General features: G+C 37.0%; 1 protein-coding gene across 1 annotated transcript in view; it reads left to right on the top strand.

Moving 5' to 3' along the window:
- LOC123674836 overlaps positions 1-25,183 on the top strand; it is a 339,640-nt gene that overhangs the window by 59,626 nt on the left and 254,831 nt on the right. The window lies entirely within an intron of this gene.

The raw sequence follows: 25,183 nt of genomic DNA, 5'->3' as shown, positions 1-25,183 counted from the left end.
GGTGTGAAAACAATAGAGTTCGTCTGCAAGACTCGCTCTTTCCTTGAACAAACTGAATGATCTCGTCATAATTTCCGGATTTTAAGCCGCATATTGTCAATAAATTTCAACTCACTGAAGACCAATTTTTGTCATATTCAGTATGTACTCACGATATTACTTAATGAAAAAACCAAGAAATTTTTCAGGATATGTTCGGATCTCGCATGATGTAGTTGAGTTCGTTAATGGGCATAATCCATAGAGTAATAAACATAGATAGAGGGACTATACGCAATTTTTACATGTCCCCAACATGGTTAGATTCGTTGTCGGATTGTGATTTTCAAATCCACAATTTTACTACATCATTATGAATCTATATTATATTGAACGAAATATATTTATTTGAGTGATTCCCGATCAAATATGCAAATTTGAATATTTGGAACCCGATGTTTTTCTCAATTGTCGAATTTATAATAAGCAGAATATTTATTATTTTCTGTATCTACCTACTGAAATTCAAGGTTTGGCAACTTTTGCTTTCCTGTGTTATCGGTTGTTTCACGTGGTTTGGCGCGCTTGAAGTTTGTTTTCTGATATATTTAGGTACTTATTTAATTATATTTTGAGTTAATATGGAACGTTGTTTCACTATGGTACAAAAGAAGTTGTTCTTTGTAGAGAAACTCGCGAATTGGGTGAAATATCGTATCACTGATATGTTTTCATTTCCGCGCGCTTCATGTCAAATTTGATAGTTTGTTATGGGGACAAAATTTGCTTACTGAAAATGACATATGCTCTCAGGTTGATACTGTAGTCAGAACCATAGAAAATTGAAAAAGAATATCAGAAAAAAAATCAATGACATCAGGAGCTTTTGAACGCTTCAATCATTTCATTTATCCGAACGTATCTGATTCTCTAACATTTACTAAGTTGCATCAGTCTGAAGAATAGATGAAATGAAAACAAAAATCACTCTCTAACAATCCCAGCGTTTTCACATCAATCTCGACCCTTTTGAGAACGAATCATCGAACCATACGTTCGGCAAATATCGTAGCAACCCGAAGCTATTATCGGCGATTAAATAAAAAAATCGCAACATCCGATTATGCCCCCTCCATTCGAAAATCCCGGAATCAAAAACGCCCGAAATAAATCAAAACGGTGGAATACGGACGGTCATCGATTGTCGGTATCGTTCCGCGGAAACCGAAACAAACGAACGTCGTATTTCATCGGCGGCCGTCTGGATCGCGGGTCCTATTAATATCGCCAGGGGTGGGGGAGAAGTGTTACGTGCATCGATATAATCGTCCGGAAGAAGGACGATTATTGCGCATCGAAGGAGAGAGGTGGCCGTGATGTACGGTCCTGCGGAGATTATAAATTTTGGGGAATTTTCGTGGCCCGGGGCAGACACGCGAGATCTTTGATTCCGGATTCGCGATAATCGAAAAACATACGCATAAATCGCGTCGGGTTAGCAATCCGGACTGATGGTTCCTGTTCACGTCAATTTTGGGGACTGCTGTATACGTTATTTTCGATCTAACATAATTGCGAATGCTATCAGGCACCTGAATGTTTGGAAAATCGTTACCGGTTAAATTCGAATGTTATTATTTTCTTTATAGACCTTCATGACTTTGATAAGAAAAGACTCTGGTCAACGATGGTTCCCAAGATGTTCAAAGCGGACATAACGATAAAAGTCGCGAATGTTTTTTTCTTTTACTGCATATGTAAAACAGGATACAGAATGTGGCTCATATCACAATCCATTTTATGGTTTCTGGAATACGCATTACCAACTGAACATGAAGTACCCTAGCAAAGTTTTGCTAGAAAATGTTCAAGATGCCACCTCACGAAACACCGTGCAAGACCTTTTAGTTGATGACAATATTAAATGATCAAAAAGGAACAGTTAACCTTATCAACTTTGCAGTCGACAAAAACTCGTACTGGCCGAATACATAAACTTACTGTGTGCCATTTAAGAATGCTCGTATTGTATTATTTTGCCATCAATATCCCAATGAAAAACGAAATAATGAAAATAAAACGTTGTTTGTGCAAAATAGATTCTGATCTCACACTCCAGGGCTCCGCCCATATTTTTTTAAATTCTTTTTCTCTCCCTTTCCTTTTATGTGCAGTTTTTTCAATTTTGTTTTTGAATTTTTGAGGGTTCTGATCATGCAAACATTGTGACGTGTCGACCTTGAGTAAGCCGGTCACAAGGCTAAAAATTCGGCTCGCGACTACACTCAGTGAAGATGGGAGTGAGTTCTTCAAAATTAGATGGAAGGTAATAATGGGCGCCAGGTAGAGATATGCCTGTCTTAAGAATAAATTGCGTACTCCTCTACCAGAGTAGCAGTAAAACAAATCACTCAAGTCAAACGTTTAATAAAATTAAAATTTATGCAGTGGTTGATAATAAAAAAAAATATGAAAAAGAATTCTCTTAGCTGCCAAAAGCCAGAAGGGCTTCCCAAAACTTCACCTAATACTAACAAATGCCAGAAGGGCTTCCTATAAACTATAACAACACCTAATGCCAGAAGGGCTTCCTATAACCTATAATGCCTAAACTAATCCTGAAAATAGAATCCTTATATCAGCCTACACTCGGCTTAGGCTAAACCTTGAATATCAGTAACGAAACTAAACCTAAACGGAGTTCAACAAACTCCAAATATACCAGATAAGAAACCAGACAAATAACCAAGTTGAACAAGAAGATTGACCTCAACCACAGATCCTGAAGGAATATACAAATACAGTGGTTGTAATAACTGGCTGGTATAAAATAGCAGGTTGAACAAAGTGATAATAAATTCCAGTCACAAATCCTGAAGGGATACACAAGTATTAAGTTGTTAAAATAAATGGCCAGTTAGTGAAGTGCACCTCACCGCAAACTGTTTACAATTTCCACAGTATATAATAAGCAACAAACATCCTTTATTCAATATATTTTATTATAACTGTCAATGGACAGAAAACTAATAATAAAAACCGTTAACTGCTATTCAAATGACTGATTTACTATCAGTACAATAAATCGTTACTTTCAAAATTAAATCTCAATACAATACTCATTAAAGCCAGTGCAAGCACCGGTTACCTGATACAAAATCAATATTGAAGGTTGACACCAAATCTAACGGTGAGATCTCTATATGTAGAATGTACCATCTACTCGAGGTACACCATATGCCAGCAATATACTACGTACTCGAACTGTACCATATATCCGAATGTACCATCCACCAGAACTGTACTAGAAATCCACCACCATATACCAGAAAATAATACCATAAACTCCAACCAAACTATACACCAGACTTAGAATTCCTGAACGTAACCAGGCAGTAGGATTCTTCAAATTCAACCAGACTCTTATCAGGCACTAGGATTCCAAACAATTATCCAGGCACTAGGATTACAAACAGTTATCCAGGCACTAGGATTCTCAACTCAACCAGGCACTAGGATGCTCAAAGATATCCAGCACTAGGACCCTAATAAAATACTATAAGATATTGTTCACAGAATGAAAAGGAATTTATGCCTCTCAGTTGTTGTTCGAGGGAAAAGGATCTTCTTGATATTCTTCTTGTAAGTTCAACAGATGTTCGAACTAATCGCCGGAAAGCGAATCCTAATAAAACAGAAATTTCAGACAACAGCTCAAGATATAGAAATGATATCATACCTCTCAGATCTTCAGAGTAAAATTCAATACCAGAGATGGGCCTTGTGGAAGAAAATTCTCATAATCACGTATAAAACGTATTTCCCAGAAGTATTCACAATACCATAAACCATACAGGGAATTACCCAAATTGAAGAAATAATCGCCTATAACAAGGATGATTCTAGATCATATATTATTCTTCAATCAGGCAAATTTTCTTTCCAAAAAAAAACTTCTCTCCAAAATTATCACAAATCGCCGATAACCTCCATTTTGACAATCAATAACCACAGAATCTACCAGTTGTCAAACGAAACTTCCCACACAGAAGAAAAGTAATACAAGAAATCCAGAAACAATAAAATATTTCCCAACGGTAATGATATTCGACCTCACTTATCCGGAAATAACTGTTCCATAATAAATTCAAATTTAAATTAATACGGAATATTTCGAGTTGAATTCACAATCAACCTTCAGAGGGCGCACTACCAACCGAAATATCAAATGGTGTGAATTGAACCGTTACAAATAATAAAATTTTACACGAAGCTTGAAATTGTCATTTCAAATCCAACTGCAAATTTTCATATCGATCAAATTTTCCATTTTTATTGGAATATTGAGTATTTTTTCGAATCTATCGTTCTCTGATATAATTAAACAACATGAATTATTCCGATTTAACATCTTCTGGACTGATTTACCCATATAGCAGCGAAGCCTCAACATTTCCGATAATCGAACGGAAATTCAGCTGAAAAAAAAAACATTTATCGTCCACACGCACTTGTCGTTCTCGTTAAACAACTGCCATCACATCTCGCAGCCATTAATAAATAATTCATAAAATTTCGGCTCTCTATTCTCTCCCAGCGGCGGTCTGGGCTCAATATGAGCTCGGGCTAGGAGAGGAAATATAAAAATTCCGCATGATGTGAAACATCCCCACGGCCCGAATGAAAACGAGGCGAGGGAAAAAAGCCACTCCTGATTATTTGGACCGCTAATGTCCCATCAACGCAATTCCGAAAGGGAGGAGGGAATTCATCAACGCGGCCACCGTATATTTTTAGGGAGTCTCCAGATAATGGCTGACGCAAAAAACCCTACCGGTTGTTCATCTGGAAGGATTCAAGGCTGGGACGTAAAATCTTGGAATATTTCCAGATATGTAGAAAGAAATCTTGCGTTTGGAACGTTAGGCTATGAAAAAAATTTATGTTGTACGTCTTTCAGTCATCCCTTAGCACGAAGCGACAGAAGAAGAAGAATTGAGAAAAAATTACTTGAAGTCGGATTCGTTCACATTTCATTACACTCCATAACAATTTGCTGAAATATTCGTTATATTAGGTATCTTTTTAGTAAATTCGACGTATGAGATATTTTGAAGTTTCAAATTGTTATTTATTCTTATTTTTAATTTGATGACTATTAAATCAGATTTGGGCAGCAAAGTATACGCTCGGCTAGGAATTCGGCAAGGCAGTGAATCTACTTTGCTGCCGAGTTGAACATATAATTTTTTCTTCGATTTTTTATTACACTATAACAGGCCAATTGAAAAGTTCTCGATCTACAAACTTTTTTCAGCAAAATTCGATTTTATTATTAAAATTAGTTGCCTTCGAGGGCGATACAGCGATTATAGCGATCTTCCAACTTTTCGATACCATTTTTATAGTACGATTTGTCTTTCGCTTTAAAGTAGGCCTCAGTTTCGGCGATTACTTCTTCATTGGCGCTAAATGTATTTCCAGAGAGCATTCTTTTGAGGTCTCAGAACAGGAAAAAGTCGCTGGGGTCCAGATCTGTGGAATACGGTAGATGCAGAAGCAAGTCGAAGCCCAATTCATGCAATTTTGTCATTGTTTTTATTGATTTGTGACACGTCGCTTGGTCTTGATGAAGCAGTACCCTTTTTTTCTTCAAATAGTGCCGTTTTTTAGCGATTTCATCCTTTAAACGATCCAATAACGCTATATAATAATCACTGTTGATGGTCTGGCTCTTTTGAGGGTAATCAATAAATATTATACCTTGCGCATCCCAGAATACTGATGGCATAACCTTTCAGCTGACTGTTGTAATTTTCCTCGCTTTGGATTCGGTTCATCGTAGTAGTCTACTGTCGATTGGACTCCGGAGTGAAATGATGAAGCTATCTTTCATCCATTGTCACATATCGACGCAAAAATTCAGGTTTATTGCACTTAAACAGCTTCAAACACTGCCCATAATCATTAATACGTTGTTGCTTTTGATCGATTGTGAGCTCGCGGGACACCCATTTTTCACACATCTTTCTCATGTACCAATATTCGTGAATGATATGATGTACAGGTCCAGATGATATCTTCACAATGTCTGCTATCTCGATCAACTTCCACTTTACTGTCATTCAAAATTATTTTGTGAACTTTTTTGATTTATTCGTCGGTGACAACCTCTTCTGGGCGTCCACCACGTTCAAACTCGGCATACCAATCACTGATAGTTGATTTTCCTGGTGCACTCCCCGGAAACTCTTCGTCAAGCCAAGATTTTGCTTCAACCGTATTTTTTCCCTTCGAAAAGCAATATTTTATCAGAACACGAAATTCTTTTTTTCCATCTGTTTTCAAATAACAAAAGTAGCTACACTCACAACGCCATATCTCACAAACTAATGGTCGGACTGCTGTCAAATTTTGACACGTATCGTTTGAAGGTTGGTACTTACTAAAACTCATATGGATTTAATACTAGCACCGCCATCTGTGCATCAGACCGGGGACTTTTCGATTGGCCTAATATATTCCATTTTTGTGATTGAAGAAATGCTCGACAAAAGTTGCCAACGTGCAGGGGTCCATGTATTTTGAGCTCTTCTTATGGACGACATACCACATTAAATCGACATTTGGGCAAGACGATAGCGCACTGATTTCTAGAACGAACGTGCAAAAACGGCGATAAGAAAGGCGAAGCGAAACGGCCGGAATATCGGATCCAATTTTTCAGTTAGTCCACGTTCTCGAACGGTGAAATCTGAATAAATCCTTGGAGGCTCAACATCTCAATCAATCGGGGACCTATATAAAAAGCTGTCATTCGGGGGACAACCAACGCGATAAAACAGTTTCCCTTCCGCCTATAGATTTAGGATCGGCGCTCCTGCGCTTGTTTGTATTTTCACGATTGTTGGGTTAGGTTTTGGCCTTCCTGTGTATCTTATAGATATTACCTGTCAAACAAACTTACCGGATTCGCTGTGTACATTGAAGAGACGGCCCCCCCGATCGTCTCCGCTACCCCCGAGCTGTCGAGCAGACTCTTACCCCATGTCGGTTTTCTATATTATATCGAGTGCAAACAAGGGACGTATCGATTCCTTCCTTGTCCAGGGACGGACTCTTTCTGGATGGATTTTGATAGAATTTCATCGACTTGTGTTCAAATTATTATTGTTAGGTATTCATCAAAATTTGTCCACATTTCATTCAGTTATATCTTCAGATTATGTAGAACATTACATAAATACACATCATGTATTCTATTGTTTTACATAAATGTGTTTATTTCTTGAAATATTACAAAATTGACAAATTTCGCTGTTGACGCCTTCAACAAATTTCTGAAACACAAAGAAAATGTTTCGAGTAGGTCTTATTCAGCCCTATTCAGTTACTTCAAATCGCATATAGATGGTATGGATAGAATAGAAATGCACCGTTTGGAATTTGTATTATGTAACTCAAGTAGATGTTCTATGGATATCAATGACGAATTACATTTGGCGGTAGAAGAAGAATTGAATACAATTTTGACTCTATAAAAGTGGAACATTTCGATTTCTCTGATTACGATCGGGTTTGTTCATTTTTAATCGAGTTACAGAATAGTGTCCAAGGTCTGGAATGCAGGAGCAATATACTAAAAAATGAAACTTCAATTGGAACATTTAAAAAGAAGAGATACGTTATAGAAATTGAGTCAAATTTTGGGTTTTTCATATAAATATATGAGATTTAAAAACAAGTACGAAAACAATAGCACTATAGTCTTCTTCTTCCAAATATTGGCTCCTACTACGGTTCAGTTCTATAAATTACACTCGTAATTACATTCAGTTTGATACAAAGTAACTTCTTCCGATTTCGAATATTTAATAAATTTTAATCAATTATTTTTTATCAAGAATGTAAAATCTGAATAAGTTGAGTTTTGTGAAGAAATTCTGAATTGTTTGGAAGGACACTGAAAATATCCTTGGAAATACAAAATACACTCATGTTTGATATCCTGTTACTCTTAGGAATTTTATTCCACCCTTATGAATTCGAAGAATTCTACTTGAAAATATTAATGATCATCATAATATTCTGAAGCTCTTCCTTTCAATCAATTTTTTCTGTAATTTTACATATGTTTCTTGCAATCCTATAAAATATGATGTTCTCGAAGATGAAAAGAATTGAGAAAAAATTACTTGAAGTCGGATTCGTTCACATTTCATTACACTCCATAACAATTTGCTGAAATATTCGTTATATTAGGTATCTTTTTAGTAAATTCGACGTATGAGATATTTTGAAGTTTCAAATTGTTATTTATTCTTATTTTTAATTTGATGACTATTAAATCAGATTTGGGCAGCAAAGTATACGCTCGGCTAGGAATTCGGCAAGGCAGTGAATCTACTTTGCTGCCGAGTTGAACATATAATTTTTTCTTCGATTTTTTATTACACTATAACAGGCCAATTGAAAAGTTCTCGATCTACAAACTTTTTTCAGCAAAATTCGATTTTATTATTAAAATTAGTTGCCTTCGAGGGCGATACAGCGATTATAGCGATCTTCCAACTTTTCGATACCATTTTTATAGTACGATTTGTCTTTCGCTTTAAAGTAGGCCTCAGTTTCGGCGATTACTTCTTCATTGGCGCTAAATGTATTTCCAGAGAGCATTCTTTTGAGGTCTCAGAACAGGAAAAAGTCGCTGGGGTCCAGATCTGTGGAATACGGTAGATGCAGAAGCAAGTCGAAGCCCAATTCATGCAATTTTGTCATTGTTTTTATTGATTTGTGACACGTCGCTTGGTCTTGATGAAGCAGTACCCTTTTTTTCTTCAAATAGTGCCGTTTTTTAGCGATTTCATCCTTTAAACGATCCAATAACGCTATATAATAATCACTGTTGATGGTCTGGCTCTTTTGAGGGTAATCAATAAATATTATACCTTGCGCATCCCAGAATACTGATGGCATAACCTTTCAGCTGACTGTTGTAATTTTCCTCGCTTTGGATTCGGTTCATCGTAGTAGTCTACTGTCGATTGGACTCCGGAGTGAAATGATGAAGCTATCTTTCATCCATTGTCACATATCGACGCAAAAATTCAGGTTTATTGCACTTAAACAGCTTCAAACACTGCCCATAATCATTAATACGTTGTTGCTTTTGATCGATTGTGAGCTCGCGGGACACCCATTTTTCACACATCTTTCTCATGTACCAATATTCGTGAATGATATGATGTACAGGTCCAGATGATATCTTCACAATGTCTGCTATCTCGATCAACTTCCACTTTACTGTCATTCAAAATTATTTTGTGAACTTTTTTGATTTATTCGTCGGTGACAACCTCTTCTGGGCGTCCACCACGTTCAAACTCGGCATACCAATCACTGATAGTTGATTTTCCTGGTGCACTCCCCGGAAACTCTTCGTCAAGCCAAGATTTTGCTTCAACCGTATTTTTTCCCTTCGAAAAGCAATATTTTATCAGAACACGAAATTCTTTTTTTCCATCTGTTTTCAAATAACAAAAGTAGCTACACTCACAACGCCATATCTCACAAACTAATGGTCGGACTGCTGTCAAATTTTGACACGTATCGTTTGAAGGTTGGTACTTACTAAAACTCATATGGATTTAATACTAGCACCGCCATCTGTGCATCAGACCGGGGACTTTTCGATTGGCCTAATATATTCCATTTTTGTGATTGAAGAAATGCTCGACAAAAGTTGCCAACGTGCAGGGGTCCATGTATTTTGAGCTCTTCTTATGGACGACATACCACATTAAATCGACATTTGGGCAAGACGATAGCGCACTGATTTCTAGAACGAACGTGCAAAAACGGCGATAAGAAAGGCGAAGCGAAACGGCCGGAATATCGGATCCAATTTTTCAGTTAGTCCACGTTCTCGAACGGTGAAATCTGAATAAATCCTTGGAGGCTCAACATCTCAATCAATCGGGGACCTATATAAAAAGCTGTCATTCGGGGGACAACCAACGCGATAAAACAGTTTCCCTTCCGCCTATAGATTTAGGATCGGCGCTCCTGCGCTTGTTTGTATTTTCACGATTGTTGGGTTAGGTTTTGGCCTTCCTGTGTATCTTATAGATATTACCTGTCAAACAAACTTACCGGATTCGCTGTGTACATTGAAGAGACGGCCCCCCCGATCGTCTCCGCTACCCCCGAGCTGTCGAGCAGACTCTTACCCCATGTCGGTTTTCTATATTATATCGAGTGCAAACAAGGGACGTATCGATTCCTTCCTTGTCCAGGGACGGACTCTTTCTGAATGGATTTTGATAGAATTTCATCGACTTGTGTTCAAATTATTATTGTTAGGTATTCATCAAAATTTGTCCACATTTCATTCAGTTATATCTTCAGATTATGTAGAACATTACATAAATACACATCATGTATTCTATTGTTTTACATAAATGTGTTTATTTCTTGAAATATTACAAAATTGACAAATTTCGCTGTTGACGCCTTCAACAAATTTCTGAAACACAAAGAAAATGTTTCGAGTAGGTCTTATTCAGCCCTATTCAGTTACTTCAAATCGCATATAGATGGTATGGATAGAATAGAAATGCACCGTTTGGAATTTGTATTATGTAACTCAAGTAGATGTTCTATGGATATCAATGACGAATTACATTTGGCGGTAGAAGAAGAATTGAATACAATTTTGACTCTATAAAAGTGGAACATTTCGATTTCTCTGATTACGATCGGGTTTGTTCATTTTTAATCGAGTTACAGAATAGTGTCCAAGGTCTGGAATGCAGGAGCAATATACTAAAAAATGAAACTTCAATTGGAACATTTAAAAAGAAGAGATACGTTATAGAAATTGAGTCAAATTTTGGGTTTTTCATATAAATATATGAGATTTAAAAACAAGTACGAAAACAATAGCACTATAGTCTTCTTCTTCCAAATATTGGCTCCTACTACGGTTCAGTTCTATAAATTACACTCGTAATTACATTCAGTTTGATACAAAGTAACTTCTTCCGATTTCGAATATTTAATAAATTTTAATCAATTATTTTTTATCAAGAATGTAAAATCTGAATAAGTTGAGTTTTGTGAAGAAATTCTGAATTGTTTGGAAGGACACTGAAAATATCCTTGGAAATACAAAATACACTCATGTTTGATATCCTGTTACTCTTAGGAATTTTATTCCACCCTTATGAATTCGAAGAATTCTACTTGAAAATATTAATGATCATCATAATATTCTGAAGCTCTTCCTTTCAATCAATTTTTTCTGTAATTTTACATATGTTTCTTGCAATCCTATAAAATATGATGTTCTCGAAGATGAAAAGGCCACGCTGCATTGTAGTGCATGTAAATTTTTTGACTGAATTTGTTTCCTCATATTTATTTCAATATTCTCTCAATCAGTATTTTATATTTCAATCATTGTTGAAACATCGATATACGACATAGAAGCCTAAGTAATCAGGTATCTTCGATAAGTCTGGCAGCTGACGGCGAAGTTCACACCGTCAGTTTAATCTAATCAGCTGGAAGTAAATAAACCGATCCAAAGCTAAGGTGGAATTAAATGAGTTCATTTTCTAAATAAATTCTTGATGTTTAACTGGTGATGAAGATATCCTTGTTTAGAGCCAACCGCATCAGCCGCAGTTACCCCAGAGAAATAACATCCAGAATCTGGTGGTGGCCGTTTGGGTCCCGCGAAAATTTAAAAGTTGAAATTTGGACGACATTATGATTTCGATACTCTCCTAATCAATATTTTATATTCAAACTATTGTTAAAACATCGACATACGCCATTGTTGCCTAAGCAATTGGGTATCTTCAATAAGCCTGTTAGCTGACGGCGAAACTCACACTGCTGTTAAATCTAGTTAGCTGGAGGTGAAAATACCGAACCAAAGCAAAACTGGTATAAAATTAGTTGAGTCCAGTTTCAAAATAAGTTCTTGATGTTGAACTCGAAATCGGTGATGAAAGAATCCTTGTTACCTCCGACGAATAACATCTAGGATTTGGTGGCGTCCGTTTGGATTTTGCGAAAATTGATTGAAAAGTTGTAATTTGGACGACATTATGATATTTATATACCTATCCTCCCAATCAATATTTTATATTTCAATTGATGTTAAAACATCGAAACCTTAGCAATCTGATATCTTCCATAAGTGTGTCAGTTGACGTCGAAGTTCACGTCGTTGGTTTAGGTATTCGAAGTCTTACCAATTTGGTATCTAATAAGCCGTGCAGCTGACAGCTTAGTTCACACCGTCAGTTAAATATAGTTAGCTTGAAAGGAAAATACCAAACCAAAGCAAAATTGGAATAAAACGAGATCAGTTACACAATAAGTTCTCGTTGTTCAATTCGAAAAACCGGTGATGAAAGAATCTTACTTTACAGCCAACCGCATCAGCCGCAGTTACCTCCGACGAATAACATCCAGGATTTGGCGTCGGCCGTTTGGGTCTCGCGAAAATTGAAAAGTTCGCGCCGCGTCCGTAATCCAGACGACAAAAACATCGTAAAGGGGGGAAAGAACAGGTCGCAAACCTGCCTAAACATCCGGAATACGACATAAAATGCCGACGAATCCCGCGCTAAATCTAACTGGGCTTATCTCGGGCCGTCGGCACGGGCATCGGCTCTTTATTGCGGCTCCTTTTCACGCCGCGACGCCCGCCGTCCCTCCGCACGTATGCATATCGCCGGTTTCTAATCGCGGAGGCCGCGACGGCGATGCCTCCGCTGCTTCGGATCCCTTTTTTTCCATTATGTTCGGTTTTTTTATGAGACTGTAGTTAAATGAGGCTTAAGCCTCTATTTGAGACGGGGTGATAGAGGAAGCGATCAACATCTGGAATTACCATGTTTCGCTGAATTTAGTCGCGGAAATTTCACTACGCTTGGGATGTATTGGGGTTTGTCTTGAATTAGCATTTTTGGTTTTGTGTTATTTGGAGGAGATCAGAAAAAAAAAAACAGGAGTGGAAGACGTAATGGGTAGGATCACCAAACTGAAATGGACCTGGGTGGGACATGTGGCTCGGCAGGATAACAGCCGATGGACTTGAGAACATAAACGATGGGTTGAGACCCCAAAGCGCTGGGTAGATGACATCAAAGCAAGAGTCGGACGAGGTTGGCACCAGTTGGCTCAAGATCGTTTTATCAATTGGAAAATTCAAGGCGAGGCCTATGTCCAGGATTGAAGGAAAAGAAGAGTTATTTGGTAGTTGGGTATATGAATTTCGACGTCCTGCAGATACCTAGGGTGGCACAGATGAATTAAGTCTAGCCAAATATTTCTGTTTTAGTTTTACCGCAAAATCGCCGAAACTATATTTCGGTCGGTTGGTCCAGTGGGTTGGCTTGTGCTGTTCCAGAAGTAGTATTGGGATACCTGATAAAGCAAAACCGGTTCTCCTAACTCGCAAATACTCTGATCTTCAGAGGCGTCTCACGGAGATCTAGTAAAGTTGAGATAAAAAAATTACCTAAAATTGAACCGGTCATTTGGTTCATTATTTTCACTCATTAACCTTTGGAATCGTTCGAAAATATCCAGAAATATAATGATAAAAAATTTTTCCGACGTCCAGAGCCGTAACTATGAAGCTACTCGCATGAAATGTGGTACAAAAAGCAGATGTTACATCTTTTTAATCCCCCTAGCCTAGTTCATATTATGATTCACGATTCATTGAGACAGAAAAAAGAATTCGATATTCGAAAAACCTTCAATTATTGAAATTGAATACACAAATCCATGGAATTTCAATCGTGTAATATTATCATATTTCCAAATGAAATATTTCTTATCACAAGTTTGCTCAATAAGTTTTTGGAGTTATTAATTTTTCGATTTCAATATGCTGATATATCGGCATTACAATATATTCTATCACTTGAATAATCTTTGAATAACCTAGTGTGTCAGTCTGTAAAACGGTTTTTTGCACTTTTTTTCTATTAAAACTATAAAAATAAAAAATATAATTGCGAAACCTTCAAAATTATGTGTCACTCGAGCTCTATAGCCATTTAGGTCTTCAGGGAGTTTCTACCCAGCTTAAGGACATAATTTTTACAATCACAAGTTGTCCCCTTCCAAATTAAAGTTGAGCTGACTCGTCGATTCCCGAAAAAACCTATACAGAAAATTTCGTCGGAATATTTTATGGAGGCCATTATGTATGATAGGTTGTTAAACTCTCCATTCAATCTCTTTGAAGACAAAGCGCGGCTATCTATATTTATCACGGAAATTTTATGTTTCCAAAAAGGTATTGAATAGTTAAGCTTATGTTTACGTCATTATGAAAGAACTGTTTCACTTAGACTCATTTGACAACTGTTATAATCAATCGATGTACTTATCTAAGATACGGATCAACTTGTAGTTTACACAATGATTCACAATCTCTCTTTTAGAATTTTTCAATATTCAGTGGAATATCGTCGGCATTTTGTGACGTAAGTCTTTCTACTTCAAAATCTAAGTTTGGCAATATTGCCAATTCTGTTTTCAATATTACATGGACGAAATAGAGGAAATAAGATAATGACATCTATGGCTGCGATGTTCTGAAATTGCTGATAACTTAGAGAAAAGGTTTCACGAAAATCCTTAGAGAATACTCAGATTTTGAAGTTGAGAGGGATTCCCAAAATTGGTTTTCGAAAATTTTGGCTCTAACGTTGGAGTAAAAATTGACGAAGTTGAAACCTATTTCAAAGGCAAAGACGATTCTTTCTACATATCACTCTTGTAGCTGACTAGGTTGACGAATAAAGTCGAAATAAAGTTTGAAGAAGTTTCAAATCCCACAGTATATTCGGAACATTTTTTTCTGGATACAAAATATTATAAATAATAGATTTCGTTAATTGTTAACCACTTAGAATCGTATATTGCTCATCTGACTCAAAGTGGAAATTCCTTTTCGATGATTGGAAAGAAAAATTATCATAGGTACAAATTTTCACGACATTTTTTTTCTATTAGAATTTCGTTCAAAGGATAATTACAACATATGAAAAGTTGGGAGTTGTTTTTCGGCAGTTCTATAACAGAAATAAACGTTTGTATTGATACTATAGATGTAGTCCAGGAATTGGTTTTATTTCAAATCGTCAGAATTCAGCAGACCCAGCGTATAAACATGAGTGTAATATCATTGAATACTATTTTTATTAATTATCTGAATTGATTATACTTTGTGAGAATATAATCTACAATAAGCTACAAAACGTTTTGGATATAACGAGAGATAAAAAAACAATAACTGCGTTAAAATTGCAGCTTTCAATTCTTGAAAGTCATAGAATTGTAGCCCCATTAAAATTTCCCCAATGCGTCTATGTAACGTAACGAAATATCATATTTGCAGGTGAGCGGCTATACCCCGTATCTAAAATTGCGGAGCAAATCGTACTTCACTTCAACCGCATAATTGCAGACCAAGCACGGTATAACGTACATACTTCTTCCATCCCCACCTTTACCACCAATCGAATCGAAACGACGTTAAAACCCAACTCTATAACCCCAACACCTCTGTAACTTTTTTTTTATCAGTTACCGAGTCTTTGTTCTATGTTCCCCCTTCGAAACGTCACCTGGCTCGTCGTGCTTGACACGATCTCTCTCTCCTAGTTCAGAAATCGCCATAGAAATCTCGCCAACCATAGATCCGGGCGGTCGCGAACAAAATGACCATTCATGGTTATGATTAGTTTTGACAGGTAAGAGGGGTGCGTTACGAATGGGTCGTATCGATCGGGACCCCAGGGCTCTCGGATAGATAGGTTGAATACCGCCTGGATGAGACTACAATACGAACTTAACTAGGGAAAGACACCCCGACGAATGGGGATATCCCAGAACCAAAATATAATGGATATGTGGAGTGTGTTTTTTGCTTAGCGTTTTATTAAGTGAATGATATTAAGTCCTATGGTTTAGGGTTATTCAATTGAGTATTGGAAGGGAAGATGTGCTTTACGATTAAATTGAATGAAATGGGTGTTTTGGATAATAAGGTATTGAATAGTTGAACTTATAATTACGTCATTATGAAAGAACTGTTTCAGTTGGATTAATTTAACAGCTGTTCAACTTTTTCTTCTATAGTGGTCCTTCTACTGAGGATTGGCGATATCCATGGTAAATTCCTCCTCCTTTTGAAAATTACGAAGCTATGTCTTTATGTAATCATCTCAGTTCAGTGAATTTCATCTAAGGATGTTGTCTTCTTCCAGTTCATCGTTTTTCGTCTATTTTACCTTTTATGATTAGCTGAAACGTTGGATGTTGTTCATATCGTAATACGTGTCCGAATTAGGTCATTAGGTTGAATGATCTCTTTCTGTATCAACTAGATTTTCCTAGAAGTTTGCAGCTTTAGTGTCCAGGCTTCGGTTCTTAGAAAATGATAAACCAATTGTAGCATTTTATGAAGTTATCTCAGTGTCTCGGCTTAAATTTTGAGAAAACGTAATTGGAACTGCTATAACAGATAGATTTTATCCCCCTTTGTCATGAAAGAATTCTGAAATATCCAGTCATGTCGATATGAAATATGTAGCTCGAGACTTCATATACAGCATTTGTTATATTGCCTTCCACAAAATCTTACGATCTTGCATTCATAACTATCATGGTACTCAAAAAAATATACTTATTCACAAAAGTTTCAATTGATGTGAATCTACTTCATCTCAACACTTAAATCCTATAAAAGTTTCGAATTACTGTGCATTTCTTGTTAGATTTTGTACATAATTAACTCTAGTTGTTTCCATCGAGATTGATATGCATTACTTTCAGTTAATGAAGGTTTGCATTCATCACAGTCTGATGACTTTTTATGAGATTAAGAGGTAACACCATCAAGTGACTGCTCAGTTCAAAACGAAATTTGAGATATTTGAGATTTGCGAATGAAAAAAAAATTTGGTGACTTTTCGTGGCGGTGTTCCCTTGTGAAATGAATTGAATTTTTCCTATACATGTTGGTGGTTGATCTTGTTTATTGTGCTACATGGTCGTGTTCTAGAGAAGGCCTTGTCGTTTTTGATTAAATCTATGAGCAGATTCAACAATTTATTAGGTTCTTGTTGCTCTGGATTCTTCTGTGAACTAAAAGATGTCTTGATGAAAGTGTCACATCGAATAAGAGTTGACAACTCAGGTCTTTTTTTATAAGGATTGGAAATTTATTCCCTACGCCTCTACTATAATTTCGCCAATTTCCTACTGTTGAGTAATTTGGAGATTTTTCTCCCTTTTACATGTCACTTTTTTCTTCTATTTGGCTCTTTGAAAGAGTAATTTCCTTTTATCTGTCTTTCTTATTGGCACTTGCGTTATCTTTCTCAGTTCCTCATTCTCATGTTCTTTCAGCGTCTCTATTGTCTTCTTTCTTTGTTTCTTAACTATTTTCTCAATAGTTTCAATTTTCAATTCTTCTCTAATTTGTTGATCTCGGATTTGTTTGGTTGTTTATATATCATGAGGCGTCAACCACGGTTCTAAATTCTTTATTTAGTGTAGTGATCGCAACTGACAACTGACTGCAACCGAACGCGTTGACAACAAAATTCTTATGCTTGGTATGTATTTCAGCCATCATTTTATTTTCTTAACTCTTCAAAGGATTTGTCGTTGATTTTGTCTGTATAGTGTTTCGATTATCGTTCGCCACACCCACATTTTTACTAGTTTCATTATTCATATCCCTTTCGTACCTTGCATCCTTGTTTGTTGAAATGTTTACTGTTGATTAAGTTCTTATCGAACATTTGTTTTGCCAATATCGTTTTATTGATGTGATCTTTGATTGGCTTTCAGAAGTAATTGTGCTGTAAAATCGAATGGAAACATTCGAATGTAATAATAGTTATAGACGGCAGCGTTCCACCTTGAGTCAACTCTTGACGATAAAGCGTTCCGGCATACCACAAAATTTGTCGATTTAAGCGATTCGCGCGAATCAGAGAACGACGCCCGTCCTCAAACTCAGATTGGGATTTCGATTTTCGAGTCGATTTGGCAGCACGAGAGACGTCGGTAATCCGACGACCTGCCGCCGTCGTCAACGGCGACACAACGTCAAGATGATGAAGCAACAAAATGTAATTACTCAATGCGGGGGAATGCGCGCCCCCTATACAGTCGGCGGGGGCATTATCGAAATTGAATCGGCGAATTACCCTTGCCGGGGTCGGGAATTATCAACACACAAATGATGTTTAACTTGTTGTTAGATTAACGGAGCGAGAAATTAGAAATTTTATGGTGGAATCGTAAATCGCTGTTATGAGAGCGCCGTGTCGAAATTCATTATATGGCCGCTTTTACGGGTTACGGCCGTTTTAAGGCCGACGGCCCCGGCGCTCTCTGCGAAAAAAGCCAATATACACTTTAGTGTGTGGCGACGATGGGGACAGATTTCTTCGACGCACTTCGTTATTACTCAATATCGGGGTTCATTTACTGCCGACACCGCCGTCGGCGTCGTTTACCCTTTATTCGCCCTTATCGGTCGTCATATACGGGAAAATGTTACGTTTCACAGCTAACTTTGCATATCTGGTTGAACGGAAACCGATTATTATCCGTAAATAGTTCACGTTTTCAAATATTGCTAGGAAATATTCTACTAACGCCAGCGTCTTTTCTCATTAAAAAAAAATGTTTTTTGGTCATAATTTAAAGAATCTCATTTCCGGTTCAATCCTGATTACTGTTTCTCATACCCTTTTTCATTAATTTTCTCTCTTTCAGTATCGTAATGAGTTCATTACAGTTCTAAAAACAGTGCTAATAAACTCATTAAGGCGTTGTTTTCATAAGTAATTGCGCAAGTGCATCAAAATTACCGATAATTTTGCATGACAGCGTGTTGTCATAAAAACTGCATGAGTTCATTTTCATTTTTGGAGAAAGAGCCTGACACCGAAGGTGGAGGGCTCTTCATTATGTGTGTGATTAGCTTTTAAAATTTCGAACAATGCTTGAAATCAATACTCAAAATCTCATCTGGAAAATATTGGTTGATATTTTTCCGATATTTCTCCCTTATGGTTCCAGCAACGCAATCGACATGAAATTTTGCACGATGCTTCAAATTGTTATCTCATTTACAAATTTTCAGCTCTTCGATTGAGGAGTTATAAAATTAATATGATAAACGTAATCGGTCATATTTACGGAACCCCTAGTCGGATTTTGTCTATTTACGAATCAAAATGCATATTTCGAGATACGAACCTAAACAAAAATTTCATTGTCATCAATACTTTTAGCATTTTTGAACTTTTTCTAATTTTTTTTCATTTTTTAGGTACGTAACAACATGACGTTCGCACTCTTGGTAGTTTTCTATACCTAGATATACTAGACATACTAGCCGAAATAATATCTGGACAACAAGGTAAGTGTGGTCATAAAAATACATTCAATTTCACAATGATTAAAAATCGAAAATAAGAAAATTCAGCTAAAATTTTTCGACAATATTATTTGGACATTTCAAATTAAGTTACTCATTTATGGTAATACCTACTGTATTAATAGCGGAATAGGTGTTCACTGAAACTGATGTAGCTTAAATATCACTTTCAAATAAACGTTCAGATTTAAATTTGAGGGGGTTTCATTACACTGCGACCTAATTGTCTATTGTGCCCCCATCAGAGCTATTCTCTCCATAACGTGATCTACAGCTCTCCTTCCAGTTCCAGAGTTCTAGCTTCAAGGAGGCTACTTCCCCACTTCTATAAGTTTCTTGCCGAAAGCAGATTTTGCGTTGGTTAGTGATTGGAAGGCATACCGTCACCAGGTTGGCCGGAGTTTCTTCCTCCTCCCTACAGAATCTGCACTTTTTTTTTCTGCTTGACAAATTCTCATGAGGTGCTTCCTTAGGCGACAATGCCCTGTAAGGAATGCAGTGAGGAGAGTGAAGGAATTTGATCTAATCCAAGGAGATTCCGCCATAATGTTTTTTCCTTTTCCTGAAACTCTTTCTTGTAGGCACATTTGCTATTACCGCAGGAAAGTTCTGGGTAAATAAAAGGAGTTTGTACTCCTTTCCTGGCAAGTACGTTGGTCTCTTCGTTCTTTTAATTCACGAGTGACTCGGACGCCAAACTAAAAGGACCCTTTTATTCTTCTCTATTTCGTTGAGTTTTATTCGACATTTTAATACCATCATGAAATCTATGATATGTGAGCTCAATGTTTTTATTGCAGCCTCATGTCAAAATGTATCGCTATATCACATTTTCCATTAATAACAATAGGTCTTTCTATTGCAAGTTTCTCTGCCTGAAAGACTCTCAGACAGCGGCCTAACTATAGTGTGCATTTAGTTCCAGTCCTGAAGACTCCAGCGCCAGTTCTTGTTGTGGTTTTAGAAACATCTGCGTACGATTTAATGGTATTCTTTTTGAGAACTGGTATTGTGGTTACCTCTTCGCCAATCTTATTTTCTATCTAGTTTTGTAGTGACTTTTCGGTAATAAGGTGGAATAAGTGTATTCGAATCAATGAGAGAATAATGGCATCGTGCAGAAATTGCTATAAGCGTTAAAACGTTCGTTTTTGATACGATTGGACTATGTTGCAAAATTTATAAGCACCTAAATAAAGGTGGATATGTGTGCTCCCAATAAATACCTGAAGAAATAGGTATGCAAGGATATCCGAACGATCTGTTTTTGGTAACACGATATTATCCATCTCGAAGTGACCAGAAATGCCTCTGCGTCGATTGTTATTCCATTTCGCGAACAAGCCGGCGTAAGAAGCCGCATAAAACGCGAAGGGGGAGACGATAAAGGAACGGGCGTTATTGAAAAATGGGATAGAGGATCCTGGCGGAATTCATTCCCGATCCCGAACTAGGCGGAACAATTTCGTTAAGGTGGAGGTCGCATCCGGCCACCTCGCCGAAGGAACGTCTGCGACGCTTCCTGGATCCGCTGAAAACGTCGTCATAAAAACTTCGGTAGCGAGGAAAACTCAAGTCATTTCGTTATCTCGACTTCGGGTTCGCTCTATGGCGGAGAGAAGGGGGCTGCGATGGGGGGCGTTATCGGCACAGGGGGGGATTTTCGGGAATTTCCGACTGAAAGCACCTTCGGAGGTGTCGTTTCTGGTTCGGAGAACGGAAAAGAAATACGTAACTTTTCCGATACAGATTGCTCGACAGTGTTTCAGCTTTATTCGTTTCGATGGTAACGATTCTTTTGTTCTGGGAAGAGAGCGTCTTCTTTTTGCCGAAATGGAATTTTCGAATTCTGGGCTGACAACGAATTTGGGTCTTCTAGTCAATAATTCTCTGTCATTATTATTATTAACTATGAATGGGAGCTGATGCCAGGCCTATAGATAGCTCAAAACATACAAAAATACATTAAATAATCAGCTGATAGTACACTTCAAAGCAAGAGAAAGAAAAAAATCACAAAGAGTTGAATGTCAGAAACTGCCAGACACATATCCTAAATCCATTCTCAGAATGCAGTTGTCGTACATATTCTTGAAGAAGTTAACAGAATAGGCACCAACGACCTCCGAAGGCAGACGGTTCCAGGAGTGGAACACTCGATTAGACAGGAAGATCTGTCTTGTTATAACTTCTGAGAGAAAATAAGTAGAGACTTGAAATATTCAGGATAGGTCTGCATACATAATGAACGTAATTTCAACATAATCATATTCCTCGATAACTTTCTTTGGTTTTTTAGACTTCAGTACATGAGATAATCACATATTGATGTTAGAAAACTGTTCTACACGATCAAAACAATACCACCAATTGAGTCTTGGAATAACAAGTATATAAATTATGCACAATATAATTTTTAGTGACGTTACACCGGAAAATTTCTAGCTAAAGACAACAGAATGATTTTTCTATGGTTGCCAGGGCAAGTGGGTATATATTGAAGGCAATCAATTAGTTGAAGAACTTACAAAAATGGCAAATATTCGCTGAACCTGAACCCTTTTATCGGTTTGGAAAAGAGCGATGCAGTGCTAAAGGTGGCAATTCAGTATCCAACCATTTCTCTAAAGGAAAAGACCCGGACCGATCGACAAAAAAAGCTCTTGCTGCTGAGTGTGATGACTTACCACTGTTGGTAAAGTCCTTTTTGTACGGCATGGGCCTGTCGACAAATGAAATTTGCAGACTGAGAATTGAATATGTAAACAGCTGAACAGCTGAAATGGCCAATCTAAGAAACACATCTGGGCAAACCAGTCCTGAATCTTCACAAAAGGATAGCCAAGGCTCCCATATACGTTGTAAGATTTGCCAACATATAAGGCAATCTAAAAACTATCCATAAACTTAAAGGTTGCCTGAAAACAGTGTTAAACTAAACATATATCAAGATTCCCTGGAAGAGTCTGGTGACGTTAACCGTAGTATAATCAACTTGCTAATCGATCAATCATAACCTACCCTTAGAAAATCATACTCGAAAAGCCTTACTTCCGATCATTAGAAGTTATGATGCCTTCAGATACAAACAGTCATAGTGTTCAGTTCAAACTCATATCTGGAATACAAGCTTTGAGGCTAGACTTATACCTCTAGTCGACTCAGAGCAGACCGACCTTACTCAAGAGAATCTGGAGTACTGGTTTCCTATAAGAGAACACACTAGCACAACTTGACGCAGGTTTACAGCGATCGTCGGCTACCGATCTAGAGGATCCAGATTTTTCTCGATTGCTCGAGGTCATTCAAACGTTGAATCACATGAAAAATATGAATGGACTAGTTTTCATTTTTTTGTTAAGGATTATTCTAAAAATTTGAGTAAAATGAAACAAAAATGTGGAAGAATCATTGAAATATCTCTAGAAATGAAAAAAAATTGGACTTTGAAGTTGCGCTTGGAAGAATAATTTCATAGTACGTGTAAGTGTCGTGACGTCACACACTAGACGACTGGTATTAGCAGAGTGCTTACGAATTCATTGGTGTACAATCACTTGTGCCGTTCGTGTCGTGTTTTGTTCGTTACACGATGGCTGAAATAACTTACTATAACTTATTACATATAAATTACTTTTTTCTCTTTTTACTTTTCACTCCTAACATAAATATGTTTTGCCATTGATAGACTTCAACAACCAGTACTCAACTACAAACTGTTTATGAAACGTTTTTTAAATAAATCATCGTTATAAGTTGAACCATGATGAAGCAAACTCAAAAGTAGATACTTATTTGAAAAGTTTAACTCCTTTTATTTCTGCAGTGACATAAGATGGATTTGAAGAAAAAGACTCCATCACTGCGAATATATCTATTTTAGGCAAATTGTCACTTTGTCCTTTCACGAAGCCTTCTTCCATTATGGTGACATAAAAACAAAACTCGAGTTGAAACTACACTGTACAACTACAAACGGCCCGAGAGCCTTGGCGCGGTTAAGTATTTAAACGTTATTTATGGTGTAGCGATCACAGGCAAGAGCCGTGACGTCACAGACCAATGACGTTCCGCGCTAAAATACGTAAATTTAAATAATCTCTTTCTCAGTCATTTATTGATGGATTTTCAAAATTTTTTCACTGATTTATCAGTTTTGCTCTATATTCTAATTCTATCGTGTCGAATATAGTATAATCAACATCACTAAACTAATTTAGAAATGGTGGCTGCTCATATCAAAACATACATAACATAAACATAATCTAGATGCAGTTCGAAGGCTCATATTATTAATAGAATCTACTCAAGCAAATGAAAGTTATTAGGCACCATCCGGCTACTTCGAAATATGGCCAGAAACAAAAAAAGGCCATCGCCGATTACCTTCCATCCGGTGTCTTTAATCTACGAGAAGTAATCCTCATCGACTAGTCCATAATCGGGAGATTAATTCGGCCATGCGATTCAAGAAAGAATTAATTAGGTCTCATCACCCGGACAGGGTAGGATAAGAAGAGTCGGAGACTGAATTATACACAAGTACGACCCTCGGTCGCGCCAAAAGAAATTTCCTCCGGAATATTTATGTTGATTACTTTATAAATATCTGAGGAGCTGTTAACAAATTTAAGGCCTTCCAGAGGGACGACAGGGACGGTTGCCCCGGTTTATTTTGCCGGTCCCTTTTTGGCCACGCAGGATTCAAACTTTGCCAATTTGGTGCTGTGTTTTTTGTTATTTTGGAAATTACAGTTCGTAATATGGAGAACTCGGTTTTCGTCGGGTCAATTTTTTCCACATGTAATTTTTATACAGGATGTTTCCTAAACATGCGGCAAAAATTCAGGGGGTTGTTCCTTGGACTATTCTAAGAATATTTTGTCCTTTGATGATTTTTGAAAAACCTATTTGTTTCGAAGATATAGGGGAAACAAAATTTCAGATAATAACATTTTATTATGAAAAATTACATGAAAATTCAACTCAACCTACAAAAACTGTTGAAAATGACCACCTCTAGCCAGCATACAAGCATCCAATCTTCTCCTCATTGACTGCCGAACCCTTTCAAAAACACCAGGATCATTTCTTATTAAGTTACACCCAGCAATGATCCGATTTCGCAAGTCTTCCACATTTTCTACTGGAGTGGTATAAACTAATGATTTTAGATGGCCCCATAGTCAAAAAACTGGCCGTTTTTAGTAATTGGAAAGTTGTTAAACAAATTTAAAAATAAATTGTACCTACTTAGTAAACACAGTGCGGTACGCATTTTTATTTAAACTATTATTAATTTTAAAAATATGAAAAATGTTGTTCGCCCTGTATCTTCGAAACAAAGAGGTTTTTCAAAAATCATCCAAGGACAAAACATGCTTAAAATAGTCCAAGGAACAACCCCCCTGAATTTTTGCCGCATGTTTAGGAAACACCCTGTATATTAACGATTTGATTTTTATGTGCTATCTTCTTTTATTTACCCTAATGGGTAGTGCGAATAGTGCTTGGTTGTCTGACAAATCGATAGCATTATTTAGTTTGTTTACTCTGAATTAACATTTTAATTATGTGTTGAGCCTGTTTTGTGATTATGCAGTACAATAATCTCAACGATTAGGCTTGACTCAGTACAGGCAAATTCAATTCTGTCCTAACTCATTCAAAAGTTCAAATTGGAAGAACTTGAGAGACAATTCCCAT

Source organism: Harmonia axyridis, chromosome 3, assembly GCF_914767665.1.
Source record: "Harmonia axyridis chromosome 3, icHarAxyr1.1, whole genome shotgun sequence".
Lineage (NCBI taxonomy): Eukaryota > Metazoa > Arthropoda > Insecta > Coleoptera > Coccinellidae > Harmonia > Harmonia axyridis.
The sequence above is the reverse complement of the archived record's forward strand: the minus strand, read 5'-3'. Positions and strand labels throughout refer to the sequence as shown.